A 22323-nucleotide genomic window follows, 5' to 3' on the forward strand; every position below is an offset into this window, starting at 1 on the left:
CAATGTGATTCATTCACCCTGCTTTTATCATTGGATTAGTCCACAGAATGTGGCTGCCCGGTTACCTCTGGCTCACCCATGATCACGTGAGCTCTGTGAAGGACCCATCAGTCTTTTCTACTTTATAACTTCACAGAGCTTAGCCCGGTACCTACATATAGTAGCCAATAAGGAATACTTTTGGATGGATGATGAATGGGTGGATGGACGAATTTGTCAATTTCTTGGTCTCAAAGGAGAGCAATAGACACCATGTTGGAGGGCTATAGTGAGGTCGTGGGGACCAGGAACCAAGGAAGGGGGGAGGTCCAAGCCTGCCTATCCCAGCCACACTTCTTGCCAGCACTGACTCTTTCTTATACCCGCCTCAGGAAGGACTCAGAAATAGCACAGAGCAATCTGAGTTACACCCAGGAATGGGAGACTCCTTTCTATTCTCTTCCCAAATCTCGTGCTGGGAGAAAGCCACCCATGTCTGGCTGTGAAATGAATGGGCTCCAGCCAGTGCCTAGTGTTGGTAGATTCTCCAGATGCCCCATGCCCACTCATTCCCCACGTCAAAAGCATTTCTGGAAGCTCCCATGAGTTCCTCCTCGGCTCCCACACCTTCTTCCTGCAGCCGCAGAGAAAGGCTCCCTACACGGCATGGGCGCCTATCCAAAAAGCTGAAGTCAAGGCTTTTCCCTGATGTCAGCAAGAAGGGATCCCTGGGGGCCCCAATCCTAACCTCTGTGGTCCTTTGCCCTTCCTCCTTGGCACTACCTGAGGCAGGAAATAAAATCTACAAGCTCTTGAGGGGAGGATGGAGGGTTACATTTTTCTACAGCCCTTCGAAGGCCTTGGCCCCCTGCCTAGATGTGAGTCAGGAACTGTATGTCTCAGAGAATTGGCTTCCCAGCCATCTGCTCTGAGCTTAAAGAGCCTAGGGGCCCTCATTGGATGCTCTGTTCAAATTAGCCAAGAAGGGCAGGGTGAGGACAACAGAGCAGGCGGGATCTTGGCCAGTCTAGGCCTCCTAGACTGTGTGTGGAGGAAAGGGGAAGATATGTGACACCAGGGCACAGTGAGGGCATGGCAAATCCCCAAGCAGAGAGCACCTCTCACAGCCCAGCTGCACTGCTCCCAGAGCCAAGCCTTCCCAGCTCCCCTTTCGAGGGAACTCATGGCTTTGTGAACACCTACTTTATGCTGGCCCACAACAAGCAAGAAATTACTGTTCTCCTTTACCAGTCACAAGAACCAAGGCTCAAAAGGGTTAACTGCTTTACACAAAGTCACAGCAGGTACGCCTCAGATTCAAAGAGAGCAAGACCAGGACCAGGGCATCAACTTCCAGACCCTTGGTAAATGGTTGCCAAGGCTACTAGAAAATGATTCTCCCTTTCAGTGAGCAGGTAGGCAGTCTGAGGACAAAGGCGGGGAAGGGATACAGAAAGTCACACTCCTTCTATGCCTAGGACATAGCTTGCTCCATCCAGGAGAAAACATGTCTTTAACCCTTTAACATACATTATATCCGGTAGTAAGAATGGGTCAGTTTCATACATGGAAAATTTTAGGGTGGAGACAATGAAAGACTTACTTAAGGTCTCACATCAGAGAGTAAGAGATAAATGAATCAATCCGAGAAACCAGACAGATCCACTGCAGGAAGCCTGATGAGGCATCCCTCAGTCCCCAAATCCCCTCAGCCCTGTACATTCACAGGATTGAAGAACCAAGCACCAGGCATAGTTGCCGGAGGGGGGGGCACATTTGGTGACTCATAGAAATAGGGAACCCCTGGGTGCCTGGGTGGTTCAGTCAGCTAAACGTCTGTCTTCAGCTCAGGTCATGATACCGGGGTCCTGGGATTGAGCCCCGCATTGGGCTCCCTGCTCAGCATGGAATCTGCTTCTCCTTCTCCCTCTGCCCCTCTCTCTGCTCACACTTACTCTCTCTTGCTCACTCTCTCTCAAGTAAATGAATAAAATCTTAAAAAGAAAGAAAGACCTTCTGGGGCTGATCTTTAGCGTACCAGGGATTTTCAACCCTAGATTCATGTTAGAGTCACTGGGGATCTTTTAAATAATAATTGTGTTGCAACATATGTATCCAATAAAGGAAGAGTATCCAGAATATATACAGAGCATTGACAAATCAATAATAAAATGACAACCTAAAAAATACAGGCGAAAGATAAGAACAGACACCACATGGGAGAGGATATATGAATGATGGATAAACACATGAAAAGATGACCACCATAGTCATTAGGGAAATGCAGTTTAAAACCACAGTAAGAGGGTGGCTCAATGGGTTAAGCCTCTGCTTTCGGCTCAGGTCATGGTCTCAGGGTCCTGGAATCAAGCCCCACGTCAGCCTCTCTGCTCAGCAGGAAGCCTGCTTCTCCCTCTCTCTCTCTCTGCCTGCTTCTCTGCCTACTTGTGATCTGTCTCTCTGTCAAATAAATAAATAAAATCTTAAAAAAAAATAAAACCACAGCGAGGGATGTCTGCATGGCTCAGTGGGTTAAGCCTCTGCCTTCGGCTAGGGTCATGATCCCAGGGTTCTGAGATCCACCGAAGTCAGGCTCCCTGCTGAGCAGGGAGTCTGCTTCTCCCTCTGCCACTGCCCCTGCTTGGGCTCTCTCTATCTCTCTGTCAAATAAATAAAATATTTAAAAAGAAAAAAAAAGGACAGACAATACAAAGTGTTGGCAAGGTTGTGGAACAACTGTAACTCTCATATTTTGTTGGTGAGAGTGCGAATCGGCACAAGAATTTTGGAAAACACAGTCTCAAGCAAGTTCCACATAAATCCAGCAATTCCACCCCCAAAGAAATGAATGCACATGCCTATGGAAAGATTGGGATGACACAAATATCTCTGGATGGGTGAATGGCTAAACAAACTGGTGTGTCCACACAAGGGAATACCCTTCAGCAATGGAAGGGACTACTACTGATCAGTGCAACAACTTGGATAGATCTTAAAGGTATTGTGCTACAGGAAAGAAGACGATCTCAAAATGTCACATACTGCTCAATTCCACTTATATGTAGTTCAAGAACAATCAGAATGAATCTATGGTAGAAATAAAAATGGTGGGTTCCTCTGGCAGGGGTGGGGGCATTGACTGGGATGGTGGAAATGGTCTATGTTTTTACTGGGGCGATGGATACACACTGCCCACAGTTACCACAATTCGTTGAACTATATACTTAAGACCTACGCATTTTATTATGTGTACATTATGCCTTAATTTAAAATGTCCAGCTCTTAACTATAGAAAACAAACCATGGGTTGCTGGAGGGGAGGAGGTGTGGGGATGAGATAATTGGGTGATGGGCATTAAGGAGGGCACGTGATGTGATGAGCACTGGGTGTGACACGCAACTGATGAATTATTGAACAGTACATCTGAAACTAATGATGTCCTCTATGTTGGCTAGTTGAATTTAAATAATAAATATATAGTTAAAAATAAAATGGATGGACCATTAAAAATAAACAAAGAAACAAACAGACAAATAAAATACCATGTCCTGGTCCACCTCTAACTAATTAAATCAAAATCTCTAGAGGCAGGGCCTGGGCAAGGACCTTTTTTAAATCTCCCCAAGGGACACTCATGTGCAGCTGGTTGGAGAATCATTGATTAATATTACCACGATCTTTCCCTAGCAACAGACTCTTTCAGCCTCCTGTGTCATGGAGATGTTTCAAAGGTGCCCATCGAAAAGAGTCCATCCTAGGATCACCAGCAGAGGTAGGCAAGTGGGATAGGTGAGCGGGTGTAGACACTTGCCACATGTCTCAGAAGATGTTTCATATCAATCCATAAAAACACTGCATTTCACACTTTGAAATGGCTAAAGTAGTGAATGTACTGTTTTGTGACTTTCATCTCAATTCAAAAGATAAAAAAAATTCAAGACCTTCCTAAGTTTACATACTTACTTATTTTTAAAAGATTTTATTTATTTGACAGAGAGAGACACAGTGAGAGAGGGAACACAACCAGGGGGAGTAGGAGAGGGAGAAACAGGCTTCCCACCAAGCAGGGAGCCTGATGTGGGGCTCAAACCCAGGACACGGGGCTCGATTCCAGGACCTGGATATCATGACCTGAGCTGAAGGCAGACGCTTAATGACTGAGCCACCCAGGTGCTCCAAGAGCTTCCTTAGTTTTAATGGCTACATATATTCTACTGTGAGAGCGTACTTTAATTTCTTTGACCAGTCCCCTGTTGGTGGATATTTTTCCAGTCTGCTACTACAAATATCCTGGTACATGCATTCCTGTGAATATGTGCGAATGTATCTGTAGGATGATTTCCTAAAGGTGGAATTGTTGGGGTCAAAGAGTAGGTGTCTTTCTCATTTGGGCAGAAACTGCTAAATTGTCTTCTGTAAAGGATGGGCGATCTTCTGTTCCCATCAGCAATGTACCAGAATGCCTGTTTCCCCACACCCTTGCTGACAATGGTTTCTTAACCTTTAGATCTTCGCCCTTCTGCTTCTTAAAAAGTCATAACTCATAGTTTTATTTTCATTTCCCCTTAGAGTAGGTCTTCACTGAGACCAGTCAAGTGGAGAACAAGCATGTCATTTTGGGTGTAGGGAGGGAGGCAGTTACCTGTTCTAGCATAGGGTTAGCTTTGAACAAGTCACCAAGAATCCCAAGAATGCTTTCCTGAGTATCAAGGACTCCCAAAGGTCTCTCTTAGGTCCAGACCTCTCACTCAAGCACCGGCCTCCTATATCAAGGCCTCCCTGATATCTCTTACTGAACACACCCAGAAGTATGGGTTCCCAATCCACCTTCCAACCTGAGCTGCTCCAGTCTTTCCCATCTCTGTGAATGGCACCACCATACACCGAGTTGCTGAAGCCCCAAATCTAGAAACTAGGAACGTCGTCTCTTCTCTGTCCCACACCCAACCCATCGCCAAGCCTTTCAGGCTCTATCTTCAAAATACATCCTGAATCTCTCCGCTTTTCCCCACCCAACTGTAAGCACCCAAGTCTAAGCCACCTGGCATTTGCCAGTGACTTCCTAATGGGCCTCCTTATTCCCATTCTTGTCTCCCAGTCCGTTTTTCTTATTAAGGTAATTAAATCCATTCTTCAATCAGCAGCCAGTAACCTTTTTTAAAAAATAGAAACCAGATCACATCATTCCTTTGCTTAAGACCTTTCCTGAGTCCACAGTGCCCTGAAAATACCATCCAAACTCCCTATGGCGCCCTGCAAGTCCCTAGCGCTCACACGGGTCCAAATCCCATCCTGTTTGTTCATTTCACCTCAACCACATGGGCTTTCATTCTCTTCTTCAAACAACCAAGGCCATTTCCACCACAGGGGCTTTGCATTTGCTGTTCCCTCTACCGGGAACATTTTCTCCTAAAATCTTAGCAAGGCTGGCTCCTTCTTAGCGTCCAGATCTCAGCTCTCTGTCCTGTGAGACCTTTCCTGACCCATCCTCTCTAAAGTAGCTACCCCACCTCCCTCATCCTGTTTATGTCCTTTGGAGCCCTTACCAGTATTGAGACGTTTCTCCTTCCTCTGTTTACTTCCACATTGTCTGTTCCCCTCCAGAACATTAGCTCCATGTTTGTATCTCCAATACCCACACTAGTTCTGAAGCACCGTAGGTGCTTAAAAAATATTTGGAAGGAATGAACTGTTCGGTAGTGCTTTCTTGTTTTCAAAGCCTCCTCCTGCTCTCCGATTTAAAGAGGGAGGAGGCCATCAGAAAAGGAAGGGTTGTTTTTCAACACCAAGAAGGGAACAAAACTGATTTTAAGTACTGGGGTCCACATCTCTCCAAATAATTAGAAAAAAAAAAAAAGTCTAACCAAAGCTCTCCTTTGAAACACTGGGGAGCCTCCTTTAAATTATCGTGTCTCATTGCAAGCAATAAAACAGCCTTCTTTTGTCAATATTCTCTGCTTCAGATTTGTCACTAATTCCAGCTGGCCTCGTCCCAGCCAATCTGAATGACCGAAATGCAGAGTGAATACAATTTAATCAGCGGCTCGGCCCCCGCGGGATGAGCTGGCGGTGTCTCTGTGGGCCTCGTCGCTAAAAGGTATTCCAGGGGCAGTGATTTTTGCACCGAATAAAGGCGGGCCAGCAGGAACCCCGCTCCTGCGGCGGGGGAATCTGGCAGGCACTGAGGCAGGGCGGGGGCGAGGCGGGCGAGGCGGGCGGGCGGCGCGGGCGGGCGGCAGAAAGGCGGGGGACGAGCAGGAGGGAAGACAATGCACACGCACGAAGGGTCATAGTACAAACTGTTCCGGCCATGATCTCCTTTCTGCCCCCAACGAAGGCCTCGGGGCCGGTTCCTCTTGCCCTGGGACCACGGGGAAACCGAGGCTCTGAGGGCCCTGCGTGCTATCTCAGTGCCCGCGGAGGGCACCACTCCCCCGCCTCATCTCCTACCGTCCATGAGCCCGGCGGCGCCGGGGCCGTTGCTATGGCATCTCTGGAGTGTCACAAGTGCCCAGGAAGCATACAAATCGACCTGCGTGAGACATAGCCCTGTGCAAAACAACTTCCAATTTACTCGCAATAATTACCACCCCCAGATAATCGCCTGTACCCAGGCGGGCGAGGAGGGCTTGGAGGGGGAAGGGAGGCAAGAGGCGAGCGGGGAAGGAGGAGGGAGGGGGGAGGGGGGAAGCACCAGGCCAGCGGCTGCCCTGCCAAGGGTTTTGAGGGAAGGGTAGGGGGAGAAGAGAAGTGGTCTTCCTGAATTCGGCACTGAGAAAGCGCTCTGTTCTGAGTGGTTCTGGAAACTTGCATGGTCTTCTGGATGGATCCTCTCAGGGCATTGCATTCAGTAGGTACTGGGCACTCCAGTGGTGGGGATTTTGCCTGGCATTGGGGATGCAAAGGCCAGTTCTTGCAGTGGAGGCTCACAGAGTCCTGGGAGCCAAAAATAAAATAAGATAAAATAAAATAAGGCAGCGAGACACACAAACATGGTGCAATTATAAGGGCCATCATTCATTCAACATGTATTTATTAAGTACCTACACTATGCCATGCACAGCAATGAACAAAACAGACAAAACTCCTGCCCTCATGAAGTTTCCATTGGAGTGGAAAGAGACAACAACTTTGTAAAAGATAAATAAAAGTAAACCGTTAGTTGGTGTATTTGGGTCCTCTAGAGAAACTGAACCGATAGGGTGTGTATAAATACCTAAAGAAATTTCCTGTGAGGAATTACTTCATATGGTTTTGGAGGCTGGCTAATCTGGGATATGCAGTGGGTGAGCTGGAGACCCAGGGGAGCCAATGCTGGAAGCTTCCATCTGAATCCCAAGACAAGAGAATAAGGTCCCAGCTCCAAGACAGTCAGGCAGAAAGAATTCTTTCTTACTCAATCTTGTATTGTATTCAGGCCTTCAATGGACTGGGGGGAAGCCCACCCACACTGGGGACAGTGATCTGCTTTTCTCCAGGTACAGATTCAAATGTTAATCTCATGCAGAAACACCCAGACTTAATAGTTAATGAAATATCTGCCCCCCCACCCCCTCCCGCCTGTCAAGTTGACACAGAAAACGAACCATCACAACCTGGTGATGAGAGGCGTGGCCATAGTTGCTGACAAGTGAAAAATAAAACAGGAGAGTAGGAATAGAAAGTGTGGGCTGGGGGTTGCCACTTTAAAGGAGGCGATGGAGAAAGTCTCACAGAGAAAGTATCATTAGAATGAAGTCTTGAGAGAAGTGAGGCAGGGGTTCCTGGGTGGCTCGGTGGGTTAAGCGTCTGCCTTTGGCTCAGGTCCTGGCCTCAGCATTCTGGGATCTGATGGGAGCCCCCGCAGAGGCTCCCTGCTCAGTGGAGAGGCCTCTCCCTCTGCCCCCACCCCGCTTGTGCTCTCTCTCAAATAAATAAATACAATCTTTAAAAAATAACAAATTAAAAAAAGGAAAGAAAGATGGGACGCCTGGGTGGCTCAGTTGGTTAAGCAGCTGCCTTCGGCTCGGGTCATGATCCCAGCGTCCTGGGATCGAGTCCCACATCGGGCTCCTTGCTCGGCAGGGAGTCTTCTTCTCCCTCTGCCTCTGCCTGCCATTCTGTCTGCCTGTGTTCACTCTCTCTCTCTGACAAATAAATAAAAAAAAAAAATATTAAAAAAAAAAAAAAAGGAAAGAAAGAAATGAGGCAGCAAGCCATGCGGATTTCCAAAATGTTCCAGGAAGAAGGAAGGGTAGGTACAAAGGCACTGAGGCAAGAGCATGTCTGGTGTGTCGGAGGTACAGTGGTGGTGAGTCCAGGCTACCTGGAGCAGAGTAAGCAAGGTCTCCACGGCAAGGAAAGAGGCAGTGACAGAACACGGGGGCCACGGGGGCCAACGTGAGGATGGATACTACCAGTGAAGGGAGAGCCATTGCTGGATTTTGAGGTGGAGGCCCAGGATTTGCACTTATGTTTCAGTAGGATCCCTCCAGCTTCTGAGTAATGAATAGACCGTGTGTGCAGGAAGGGTGGTGAGGGTCAAGGGTGAAGCAGGCACACTGCTAGGGGCTATTCTATTGCGGCAATCCAGGTGAAAGGTGATGGGAGCTTAGACCAGGCTGGCCCTGTGGAGATGATAAGAAGTGGTGAATCTGGGTATATTTTGCAGGTAGAGCCAATGGGATTTGCTGACGGATCAGACATGTGGTGGGGTGAAGAGAGAGAAGGGGCGCCTGGGTGGCTCCGTGGATTAACCATCTGCCTTCAGCTGGGTCATGATTGCAGGGTCCTGGGATTGAGCCCTATGTTGGGCTCCCTGCTCGGTGGGGAGTAAGCTTCACCCTCTCCCTCTGCCCCCCTCCCATGGCTCGTGCTCTTTCTCTCTCTCTCTCTCTAAAATAAACTTTAAAAAAGAAAAGAGAGGAGTCAGAGACGATCAAGAGGGAACATGTCTTGGGACAGGTATTGAGGTATGAACTGGAGAGAGTTCAAGTGCATGGGGACTGAGGAGTTAAATTGAGGCCCCCCCACCCCCGTCCTTTTCTGCTGTATGACCTTGGGCGAGTTGCTTGCCATCTCTGAACCCAGGTTCCCTCCCCTGCAGAAACTTACAGGGCTGTTTTGAAGATTTAACAAGGGGAGGGATAAAAAACCCCAGGTTCCATGGCTGGCACAGAGTAGGTGCTCCCTGAGCAATTGCCCCCTTGTCCCTCTCTTTCTGAGGAAGTTGGAGAAGCTTCAAAGTAGAGCCAAGATTAGGGACCGTAAAGGATGAGTGCTGTTTTGTTGGGGATGGATCCTGGCTGCCTCAGTCTGTAGGGCCTTTGACTCTTGATCTCAGGGACCGTGAGTTCAAGCCCCACGTTGGGGGAAGAGTTAACTTAAAAAAAATTAGAGGGGTGAAAGGGCTCATTCTTCACAACAAGTGGGACATGGGGAATGAAGCCAATGGCCAGGCAGGCCTTAGTGGAAGTCCTGAGGTGGGGAAAGCTGCAGGAAGACAGGGAGCACTGGAGCATGGAGAAAGTATAAGGGAAAGTCATGTGCAAAGAAAGGGGATGGTGTGAGGGGAGGGGAGGCCGGCCTCCCGCCTCCCTGGTTCTGCCTTAGGCCAGCCCTGGCTCAGAGGACTTTTGAAACCGTCTCAGTTACGGGATGAAGTTGGTCGTAACTATGACATACAAATTCCCAGCTCGGCGAGGGGTTGACTGGGCTCTGTGCTATGAGGAGTCACACAACAAACATCTGGCTTGGCTACCTGCCAAGACAGGGGACCCCCCCCCACCCCAACCCCACCGCCGCCACCAACTCTGGCCATATACACACTGATTGCAAACATATGGCCCCCAAGGAGGGGACTTTCCAAAAGGCCTCAAGAGCCATCTTTCTCTTTGCCTAGGGCCCCTTACTGCCTTACTTCTTGCATGAAAGCACGAATTCCTCTTACATGGGACAAATAAGCCCATCCCCAGGACCTGCCACCCCCAACCCCCAGAACCATGAACCATCCAATCTCCTCACTTCATGGGAGGCTCTGACAACATCTGCCTGGGTTCCCATCCAGTCCCATGCCTGTTCTTGATCTCTCTGAGCCTTATTTTCCACCTCCACAGAGAAGGATATAAATGACACTTCCGTTGCAGGCTTGATGAAAGGCTCTAATGGGATTATCAGAGACTGTGACTCAGAGGCATTAAGTACTGAGAAGAGCGGATTGACCCCCGCCCCCGACTCCACACTTAATGCTACCAATTATCATTAGGTGATTCAGAGGAAAAATTGTACCAAATGTAAAAAGGGGAAGAAAGTCCAACCAAGTTCTGATTTTTCCTGTGATGACTACTTTGATGGAGACCTTTGAAATATCAACTGTCATATGCTTTCTCCCAACACTTTTGTTGTTGTTCCTGCTTTTTGAATGCCCTCAGCATGTTTAGTGAGCAACTGGGCTCTGGAGAATATGGATTTGGAAACGGTAATAGGTCAGACACATTCTTCTTGGCCAGGAGCAGGGAACATTCAATAGCGTTTACTACCTGCCAGGGAATGTTCTAGGTCATTTTATCCTCCAAATAGACCCTGTGAGGTTGGTATAATTATTATCCTCCTTTTATAGATGGGAGAGGTAAGACTCAGGGGAGTGAAGTGACTTGCCTACCATTAAACAGAGGGCAAATGCTGGTCAAGGTCTTGTCCACAGGCAGTCTTGCTGCAAAGGCCCTATGCTCCACTACAATGCTATACTGTCTCTTCAAGCTGTTGGATCAAACCCTGTGAGATCCTCGTATCCCAAAGGGGAATGGGGATTGGCTGAGGGAATGGCATTGGCTCTCAGCAGCCCTCACCCTGAGTAGAGAGACAGCCCCAAACCCTTATCCTCATTGAAAACTACACGAGGGCTCAAATCGGCAATGGGGCTGCCCAGAGACTCTCTTTGGGGAGGGATCTCTAAGTCCCAACTCTGTCTCAGGCATACCACCTTTCTCCTCCCAGGAGAGCAAGAAGACCCTCCACAGTGCCTTCTGGAGGCTTTTCACTCCTCCCCCAAACAGTGGTGCTCATCTGCCCTCACCTTTCTCACCCTGCGCACCTGGGGGACCTCATCCCTCCATGACTGGAATCACCTTCTTTATCCTTGGCGCTTGGTCCAGATCCCTTCTCTGAATTCTCAAACCATCTCTCTGGCTTCGTGTCTCTCGTGGATCTAGTGCTCCACCTGCAGTGTGAACTCAGTGGGTGTCTTCTTCCTCAGAACCTTCTCCTCCTTCCGTGTCCCTGTTCTTGAGGAATGGCTCTGCCACTTATCCACCTTTTCAGCCAGAACCCCAGGAGTCATCCTCAAGTTTTCTTTGCCTTCGCTGCCCACATCCCATCAGGCACCAGGGCCTGTCAATGTTACCTCCTACCTATCTCGTGAATCTACTCCCTTCTCTCCATCCCCACCGCCACCTCCCTAGTCCAAGCCACAACCATCAGGGAGATGAAGTAAAAGGCAAAAGCCTTCTCCCTGCCCCCCCTGCCCCCCTGCCTCTATTCTCCCCCTTCCAATCCATCCTTCACCCCGCAGCCAGGGTGACGGCGAGTTCTTTTCTAATTTAATTTTATTTTAGATTTTATCTATCTATTTGGGACAAAGAGAGAGCGCACACATACTAGCAGGGAGAAGGGCAGAGAGAGAAGCAGGGTCCCACTGAGCAGGAACCCCATATGGGGCTCCATCCCAGGACCCTGGGATCATGACCCGAGCTGAAGGCAGATGCTTCACCAACTGAGCCACCCAGGCACTCCCCAGGGTGAATTCTTTAAAACACAACTTAACACAATAATTGACATTAACAAAAACCCAGAGCTCTTTGGTTTCTTTATTTTTCTGAGGATTAAGTTGAAATTCCTATACAGCCCTGATGCAGCACTGTGCTATTAAGCAAGCCGTTTTCCAGGATGGGCTCTGGAGTTTATATTAAACTTCAGTCCTGATGCCAAACCAGCTAGTGTGACTTTTGGTCCACTCTTCACCTCTCTGACCTGTAATTCTCTCACTTGCTTGGTAGGACAGAACAGTTCCTAGGCAGGAGGATGGTTGTGAGGGTGCGAGTCCCATGCTGAGCTCTTTGCCCCACACAGAGGTGCATAAGTCAGTCACTGATGGTCAGATAAGAGAAGTATAAAGTCATCCGTACCAGCCATATACATTATTACTGATTTAATCAACTAATGATTAATAATCATTGTTCATGACATCATGGATCTTGTTAAATTGTACTATACATTATGATTATATTAATTTGGCTTTTATGATTATCTCTCTAGCTGCACTTCTCCCAACTCCCCCACCTCCCTTCCCTTTCCTTTTGTTGTCACATACTTTGACCCACCCTATCCCCCAGTTTTCTCACTGTGTCTCCCTGTTAAATTTTTCTCTCCCCACCCTGATTCCTCCAACCTCTTTTTGTATTGCTAAGTCCCTTGCAGGATCAGTTCAGGCATTGATTTCTCTGGGCAGCCTGCCCAGACCCTCCCAAGACCACTGAAGATGGCTCTTCCGTGGGCCTGCGGAGCACCCCGCCCTCCCTTTTTAGAGCCTCTATCATACTGTATGTGTCAGTCTATCTGCAGTTCTGCCTTCCATGGTTTCAGTGACCCAAGGCTGCCCGTGGTCCAGAAGCAGATGGTCCTCCTAACATAGCATCAGAAGGTCAATAGCAGCTTAATGCTACGTCAAGGTGCTTACGTCACTCACCTCATTTCGTCTCATCATGCAGGCATTTTATCATCTCACATCATCACAAGAAGAGTGAGTCCAGTACAAGAAGATATTTTGGGAGACAGAGACCGCATTCACATAACATTCATTGCAGAATATTTCCGTAATTGTTCTATTTATTCATTGTTGTTAATCTCTTACTATTTCTTTATGAATTAAACTTTATCATAGGTACATGCAGATAAGGAGGGAATAGGGATGCCTGGGTGGCTCAGTTGAATGTCTGCCTTTGGCTCAGGTCATGATCCCGGGGTTCTGGGATCGAGCCCCCCATCGAGCCCCTTGTTCAGTGGGGAGCCTGCTTCTCTCTCTTCCTGCCATCCCCTGCTTGTACTCTCTCTCTCTCTCTCACTCTCTGACAAATAAATAAAAATCTTTAAGAAAGAAAAGTTAAGGAGGGACTACTGTATTTCTTGTCACACTCCTGTAATTAGGCTGTCAGTTTGCTGAGGAGCTCTGTGTCTTATTCACCATTACATACCATGCTCTTAGCACCACTGGGCACAGAGTAGTTTTCTAATAAATGTTTGCTGAAGTCTGTCTGCATGCCCCCCTCATTAGCCACACCCCCTAACTCCCTTCATGGGGTCCAAGGCCCCGAGCCAAAACTCTTCAGAGCTAAAAGCTGCTACCTGAGAACACAGAATCAGAATGAACCAAAGCAGGTGGTTTAACCAACTGGTCACTGCAAGAACTTTCTGTCTCTGCCCTAGGGGTATTTCTCTCCTTGGGTTCATAGCCATCTCATGCTCTGTGGGCTTGGTGAAGGTATGGGTATTAATGTGTGTGGGCGGGGAAGAGATTTAGGACAAGTTGATTCATCTCAAAAATGAAGTTCAAATGCAATGAACTTCATTTCTGTCATCTGTAAAATGAGGACTAAGGTCCACCTGGTGGGGTCATCACGGAGATTTATTGAGGTAATACATGGAGGTGCTTTGTAAACTGTACAAGACCACATGTGGCGCTTGATGATGATCACGCACAGAAAATGTGTTGCTCTTTGGCTCAAGTCTTTTCAAGACCCCATGGACACAAGGGGCCTCCTGCTTATACAGCATTATCGTTAACAATCAGGTTACAACTGATTGACATTATCACTTTCTTTATATTTGGCAGATCTCCAGCCTGTGGCAACATGCTGATCACCATAGAGACCTGAGAAGTGCCCTCGCCTCACTGGTACCACATTTACAAACCAACCCTTAAAGTGGATTATTTTGTAGTTGGCTGCTTTCATCTATTCAATGTTGATTCTATTAGTTCTAATTTCAGAGGGTGACATTTTCTGACCTTGTCCCTTTAAGCACAAGCAAAAACTTTGGCTTTTTTTTTTTTTTGGAAGTGAAAAATATATAGTGTGCTTGGGGAAACAGTGAGGAAACAAGACAGATGGAGGGGAGGGTTTGTTCAGCACCCACAACATGCCAGTAACTGGGCTAGATAGTAGGGATCACAGTGGGGAACAAGATTAACCTTGTGGACCTCACAGACTCTGAGGGAGATAGACAATTAAATAGACAATTTTTTAAATCAACATATAATGTATTATTTGCCCCAGGGGTACAGGTCTGTGAATCGCCAGGTTTACACACTTCACAGCACTCCCCATAGCACATACCCTCCCCAATGTCCATCACACAGCCACCCATTCCCCCCCACCCCGTCCAGTAACCCTCAGTTTGTTTCCTGAGGGCTATGGTTTGTCTCCCTTTCTGGTCCCATCTTGTTTCATTTTTCCCTCTCTTCCCTCCATGACCCCCCTGCCCTGCCTCTCAAATCCCTCTTATCAGAGAGATCATATGATAATTATTAGACAATTTTTTTAAGTAAGCTCTATGCCCAATGTGGGGCTTGACCTCACAACCCTGAGATCAAGAGTCACGTGCTCCATCGAGTAAGCCAGCCAGGTCCCCCTAAATAGGCCATTTTAATACACCGAGGTAGAATCTAGGATGGGAAGAACAGAGAAATGGAGTGCTGAGGGCACTTCCCAGCAGTTTCCCAGAGGAAACAATACCTCAATTGAGACCTGAAGGACCGCCGAGAGTCGAAGAATTTCCTGTAAGAAAAAAGGGTCAAAAGGATATGAAGAGAGGGGCACCTGGGTGGCTCAGATGGTTAAGTGTCTGACTCTTGTCAGCTCAGGTCATGGTCTCAGAGTTGTGAGATGGAGTCCCATGTCAGGCTTCGCGGTCAGTGCAGTGTCTGCTTGAGATTCTCTCTCTCCCTCTCCCTCTGCCCCACCCACTGCTCGTGCTCTCTAAATAGATAGACAGATAGATAGACAGATATCTTTAAAAAAGAGAATATGAAGAGAGATGGAAACAATGTAAATTTGAAGGCCTGAGAGAAAATCAGGGACTATAGAAACAGAAGCACTGTGGGGGTGGGAGGGAGGAAAAAAAGGATGAATTCTAAAAACAAGCTAAATTAGGGGTACCTGGGTGGCTCAGTTGTTATTCGTCTGCCTTCAGCTCAGGTCATGATCCTGTGGTCCTGGGATGGAGGTCCGCAGCAGGCTCCCTGCTCAGCAAGAAGCCTGCTTCTCCCTCTCCCACTCCCCCTGCTTGTGTTCCCTCTCTCGCAGTGTCTCTCTCTGTCAAATAAATAAAACAAAATCTTAAAAAATAAAAAAAAAATTAAAAACAAGCTAAGTTTGAGATATTTGGGGATCTTCCAAGAGGAAGACTATGAGGGTCTGATGGTCCAAGAAAGAAGTTGTGGTGATTAGAGACCTGGGAACTGGGAGATACTGTGTTGTTCTATTGAGAAAATAGCTTAGGACCACAATGGAGATGGCTTGCAAGGATAGCCCAAGGAATTTGGACCTGAGTCTATAGGCAGTGCTTTTTGTTTTTTTAGAATTAAAAATATTGTATTTATTACTTATTTGAGAGAGCATGAGCAAGAGAGAGCACACACAAACAGGGGGAGTAGCAGACTCCCCACTGAGCAAGGAGCCCGATGGTGGGACTTGATCCCAGCACTCTGGGATCATGACCTGGGGTGAAGTCAGACACTTAACCAACTGAGCCACCCAGGTACCCATAGGCAATGCTTTCGAACAAGAGGTTCTGAAGAGGAAGTGACACAATTCAAGCTAGGGTCTAGGAACTGGGCTGCAGTGTGTGGTGGAGAGACTTGGGTGGGAGGAGAGGAAGTTGCCCATGGCACAGGTGGCTGAGAGGATGGAGAAGGAGGGTGTGTGTAAGGAGTGGTGGGGAGCACACTCAACAGGACCAGTGCGGCCAGCTGGGTCTTCTGGCATGACCCACATGGTGTGCTGGCTCATACCAGCTCCTGAGAGCTGACTGTTACATTTTCAGGACTTTTCTGAGCCACATGTTAAAAACAGCCACTGTTAGAAATGTAAAAAGTATAAATATTTAAGCTATATTTAAATGTTAATATATAAACTTAGAATTCAGCAAATTCTATTAAATGCAAAAGTAATAAATAAATACTAAATGCTTATTACTTCCTAATCATTTTATTTTACTATTACCTTGATGAACTCGAGATTATTTATGCCTATCGTATATACATTGTGGAAATGCTATAGAATGGGGGGCTGCTGCTCATCTCCACCCAGTTCCTTGTTCAGTGACATCACAGTGGTAGCTTGAAACTGGCAAATGCTATGCTCAGGACTTGAGGGTTTGTTTTGCTGATGGTCTAGAGTTAAGGAAGCAAAGGAGAAAATGTTAAAATGCAGATTAAACTTCAAGCACATTGTATCTTGTAGCCAATACATTAGGACTAGTACAAAAAATTAAGGAGATATTCTCTCCGCATTTGGGAACTATTATCTGAGTCAGCAAAGAAGTTGCTCACGTTGTTGACAAATGAATGACGTTCTTATGAATGTCTTTGTTGTTTCACTTTTGTCTCATGTGTTAACACAGACCGAAATATTTGTCAGAACTACATTTCTTAGTCGATTGTAACTGTAATCATAGATTGATATGGCTATAAGAAGTTGGCAAAGATCAAAGAAAGCAATCTGTGAGACCCAACTGGTTATATGGAATGCATAATGAAGAGAATTGCCTATTTCATTATTATTTGCAAATTGTGTTATACATCCTTTGTATCAGTGAAACATCATAAACCTGTGTACATGTATATGTACACATTTTTTTAGAGAGCTGGCTGTTAACATTTACGAGCACACCAGTGATTTTTATACCTGTTCATGGTTGCTAGAACAGCTAAGAAAAATGTAAGAGTATATCCCTAGGAAAACCCCAGGAATAAACTGAAAAACTGTTGGCTCTTGGAAAGTTTCTTCTTTCTGTTGTTGTTAAACAATGTTTGTTCTCTTGAGAACATTTCTGTTATTATTATTTATTGTTTAAACAGTATAACATTCTCAAGGTCCCTGGGTGGCTCAGTGGGTTAAGCATCTGCCTTCGGCTCAGGTCATGATCCCAGGGTCCTGTGATCAAGCCCCACACTGGGCTCCTTGCTCAGCAGAGAGCCTGCTTCTCCTCTGCCCGTCACTCCCCCTGCCTGTACTCTCTTTCTCTGACAAATAAATAAAATCTTTAAAATAAAAAAGAAATATTCCAATATTATTTGGGGTGGCAGACATCATACTATTTATTTGTTCCTTTATAAGTTTATTGTGAGAAATGTCAAACATACACAGAAGTAGAACTAGTATAATGAATCCCATGTAACCACTGCCCAACTTCAACATTATTAGTATATGGTCAATCTTGTTTACTTGGTCTTCCTCACTCACTAGATTATTTTATTTTTTAAAATATTTATTTATTTATTTGACACACACACACACAGAGAGAGAGAGAGAGAGAGAGATCACAAGTAGGCAGAGAGGGAGGGGGAAGCAGGATCCCTGCTGAGTAGAGAGCCCGATTCGGGGCTTGATCCCAGGACCCTGAGATCACGACCTGAGCGGAAGGCAGAGGCTTAACCCACTGAGCCACCCAGGCGCCCCTCACTAGATTATTTTATTTTATTTTTTCACTAGATTATTTTAAAGCAAGTTCCAGATGCTTGTCATTTCTTCTACAAATACTTCAGTATGTATCTCTGGAAAAGTTTTCATGATTATCTCACAAAAAATTAACAATAATTTCTAAATACCACCAAATATGGATTCAGGATATATTCTGAAGGTAGAACCAACAGGATTTTCTAATAAAATTACATGTGGCATGTGAGAAAAGGAGATGAATCAAGACATGTCCAAAGTGTTTGGCTTAGGTAATTGGTTAAGACAGTTTGCCATGACCTGAGATGGGGAAGACTATGGATAGAACTGATTGGAGTGGATCAGGAGGCAGTCGGAAGGATATCATTCTTTCTGTAACGTCTGGTTTAGAGCAGGAACATGGGATTGAGATATCAAAAAATTCAAGATGACTCTCTGGGCGCCTGGGTGGCTCAGTTGGTTAAGCGGCTGTTTCAGCTCAGGTTCTGATCTCAGGGACCTGGGATTGAGTCCGGTATTCGGCATCCTGCTCAGTGGGGAGCCTGATCCTCCCCACCCCCACTTACTTTCCCTCTTGCTATCTCTCTCTCTCTCTCTCTCAAATAAATAAATAACATCTTACAAAAAATCAAGATGACTTTTTGTAAACTATGAAGTACTACATAAATCCTAGTTGTTTGTAATCTATTAGTTCTCTTTAATTAATTAATTTATTTGACATACAGAGACACAGCGAGAGAGGGCACACAAGCAGGGGGAGTGGGAAAGGGAGAAGCAGATTTTCCGCTGAGAAGGGAGCCTGATGTGGATCCCAGGACCCGGAGATCAGGACCTGAGCTGAAGGCAGATGCTTAACAACTGAATCACCCAGGTGCCCTGTATTTTTCTTGTTCTCAAAGTTGTGCCATGCTGTTCTCTGACTGAAGCATGAGGGCCAGCCCACTGAAGGCAGAAGAGAAGTAAGCCAAATCCAGTAAAGGTCTGTTTGTCTCAGTCAGTTTCATCTCAATAACCATTTGTCTGCCTCCCTGTTGAAATGATCTCTAAGTTTCCCTCCAGCTCTAAGATTTTATGAATCAAACTGGAAGCCTTAGGAAGCCCTACAATCACATGGGCCATTTTATTTGGAAATCTGTAGCTCAGTCTTATGATCTTCAGACTGCTTTAGCGAAGTATACCCATACGACCTGGTTGTTAGGATGGAAATCTTTTCCACATCAGGGCCAGTTGCTAATACAAAAAAAAATTCCTGTGCTACTTTAACAAATAAAAAACAAAACACATTTAAAATGTTGTTTGCTTAAGCACAGTGAAGAGAAACAATCAGCAAAACTAAAAGCCAACCTATGGGGTGGGAGATAATTGCAAATGACTTATCCAATAAATGACTAGTACCCAAAATATGTAAAGAACTTATACAACTCAACACCCAACAACCAAATAATCCACTTAAAAAATGGGCAGAAGACATGGACAGACGTTCCTCCAAAGACATCCAGATGGCCAATAGATACATGAAAAGATGTTCATCATCACTCACTATCACTTACCATCACTCACCAGCATGGAAATGCAAATCAAAACTACAATGAGCTATCACCTCACACCTGTCAGAATGGTGGAAATCAACAAGACAAGAAACAGCAGATGGTGGTGAGGATGTGAGGAAAAAGGAAGCCTCGTGCACTGTGGGTGGGAATGCAAGCTGACGCAGCCACTCTGGAAAACAGTATGGAGGTTCCTCAAAAAGTTAAAAATAGGGGCACCTGGGTGGCTCAGTGGGTTAAGCCTCTGCCTTCGGCTTGGGTCATGGTCTCAGGGTCCTAGGATGGAGCCCCACATCGGGCTCCCTGCTCAGTGGGGAGCCTGATTCCTCCTCTCTCTCTGCCTGCCTCTCTGCCTACTTGTGATCTCTCTCTCTCTCTCTCTCTCTCTCTGACAAATAGATAAATAAAATCTTTAAAAAAAATTGGGGCACCTGGGTGGCTCAGTGGGTTAAGCCTCTGCCTTCGGCTCAGGTCATGGTCTCAGGGTCCTAGGATGGAGCCCCACATCGGGCTCTCTGCTCAGCAGGGAACCTGCTTCCCCCGCCCCCCGTCTGTCCCTCTGCCTACTTGTGACCTCTCTCTCTGTCAAATAAATAGATTAAAAAAATTCTTTAAAAAAAATAGAACTACCTTATGACCCAGGGATTGAACTCCTGGGTCTTGATCCAAAAAATACAAAAGCGCTAATTCAAAGGGATATATGCAGCCCTAGTTTATAGCAGGATTATTTATAATAGCCAAGTTGTGGAAGCAGCCCAAGTGTCCATGGATTGATGAATGGATAAAGATGTGGTGTATATACACAATAGAATATTATTCAGCCATAAGAAAAGAATGAAATCTTGCCATTTGCAACGATGTGGGTGGAGCTAGAGTGTATCATGCTAAGCAGTTTAAGTCAGAGAAAAACAAATACCATGATTTGACTCATATGTGGAATGTAAGAAACAAATGAGGAAAGGGAAAAAAATAAGAGAGACAAACCAAGAAACTTTAGAGAACAAACTGCTGGCTACCAGAGGGGAGGTGGGGGGTGGGGTTGGGGGAAACAGGTGATGGGGATTAAGGAGCACACTTGTGATAAGCAGCAGGTACCATGTGGAATTGTCGAATCACTAGATTGTACATCTGAAACTAATATAACTCTGGTAACTCATATTAACTGGAATTAAAAACCTGACAGAAATCAACTTATATGTAGAGACATTAAAAAAAAAAAAAAAAGGATGCAAGGAGACTGCAGCCAAACACTCCAATTCCTCTGTTGTGCAAGATGGCTGGGTGATGAGGCAGCTAGGAAACCCCTGCGCAGGTGGAAAGAACCAACTGGGAGGCCTCTCACTCCCCGCGTTTGCTTTGGTTCCTTAGCTAAAATTCAAATCACTTCCATCATCTGCTGGGCTGAGACTTAGAGCGGCCTCAGGGCAGTGAGCCAGAGGGGCGGCAAGAAAACCCACCAGGACTTAGGGACTCCTGCCCTTGGGCCTTTCGCTGTCTCCCTGGCTTATTTTTCAAGGGGCACCTTAAGATTACTTCTGGCCTGGCTCATCAGAACTGCCTGTCCTGCTGAGCTCCGCTCCTGACAAGACAACCACAGTGACGAAACAGGTCTGGCAAGCCCACTTGCACAGCATTCCCCGCTGTGCTTTGGTTGGACCCTGTCCTCGCAGAAATCCCCTTTCACCTGCTTAAGCTGTCTTGAGGCCCCGGGTTTGACTGCTCTCAAGTCCCAGCCAGTGGTGCTCTGGAGTCTGCAGTATGAAAGGCAGAGAAGCCCTGTGGGGCCAAATTGGCTTGGGAGATTCCTGGGCCCTACCTCTTTTAGCTGAGTGAATAGTTCGTGCCCTGTTCTGTTGACAAGATCGTTATTCTGCTGTTATTCTGCGGCTCCTGACTCCAGGCCCAGGATCCAGTCCCTGGGGATCAGGGTGGGGGTGGGGGCCTAAGACACTGCAAGCCACAGATGTTCAGCAGGCCTCCTTCTCTGTCGGACCACACACCTGGGCACCAGGGAGGACCATTCCCCATGCCCAGTGTAACATGCAAAGTGACCTTACCCAGGCTCATCACGCCTCAGATAAAGATGTCCAAAACGGTTTTGACCCCCAAACCTGTCACAGTGGGATCATTTAGTAAGCTTGAGAGGTCGCTGCAACAAGCTGTTAAATAAAAATGATGGTGAGACACAGCAGGATCTATAGTATAGTGGTTCAGAACACAGGCAATTTTGCTCCCCAAGAGAGAGCTGTGTCTGGAGTCATTCTGGGATCACAACTGGGCAGAACCGGAAGGCATGCTCTAATGCCCGGTAGTCAGAGGCCAGGGGTGTGGTCTGACATACCACAATCCATGGGACAGCCACCCCCAGGTTACCTGGGCCAACAGTATAAAAGTTGGTAAGCCCTGTCTTATAGGGGAACAGGAAGAGAGCTAGCCCCTTGTAGGGAGGGAAACAATCAAGAGTGGTAGGCAGGGGGGCACGTGGGTGGCTCAGTCGTTAAGTGTCTGCCTTTGGCTCAGGTCATGATCCCAGGGTCCTGGGATTCAAGCCCGGATTGGGCTCCCTGCTCAGCAGGAAGCCTGCTGCTCTCCCCCAACTCCCCCTGCTTTTCCATCAAATAAATAAAATATTGGGGAAAAAAATGGTGGGCAGGGCACCTGGTTGGCTCAATTGGTTAAACCAGTTCAGGCTCATGACCTTAGGATCCTGGGACTGGGCCCCAGGGTGGCCTCTGTGCTCAGTAGGGACTCAGAATTTGCTTCTTCTCCCTCTGCCCCACCTCTAACATAAATCTTAAAGATTGGTAGGCAAGGGGCACCTGGATGGTTGCTGTTGGTTGAGCAACTGACTTGGTTTTGGCTCGTCATGATCTCAGGGTCAGGAGACTGAGCCAGGTATTGGACTTTGTGCTCAGCTGCGAGTCTGACTGTCAGAGACTCCTTCTCTCCCTCCACTCCTCCCCTTCTAAAAATTTATCTTAAGGATTGAGAGGCAAGCCGGACATGACCCTACACACTCCAGGGAGCAGGAACAAGTTGCCTTTCTACAGGATAGTTTTTACAGTCCCCCAAGGAATGGAGGTGAGGA

The sequence above is a fragment of the Mustela putorius genome, unplaced genomic scaffold (assembly GCF_011764305.1).
Source record: "Mustela putorius furo isolate JIRA1106 unplaced genomic scaffold, ASM1176430v1.1 tig00537297_pilon_pilon_pilon, whole genome shotgun sequence".
NCBI classification, from domain to species: Eukaryota; Metazoa; Chordata; class Mammalia; order Carnivora; family Mustelidae; genus Mustela; species Mustela putorius.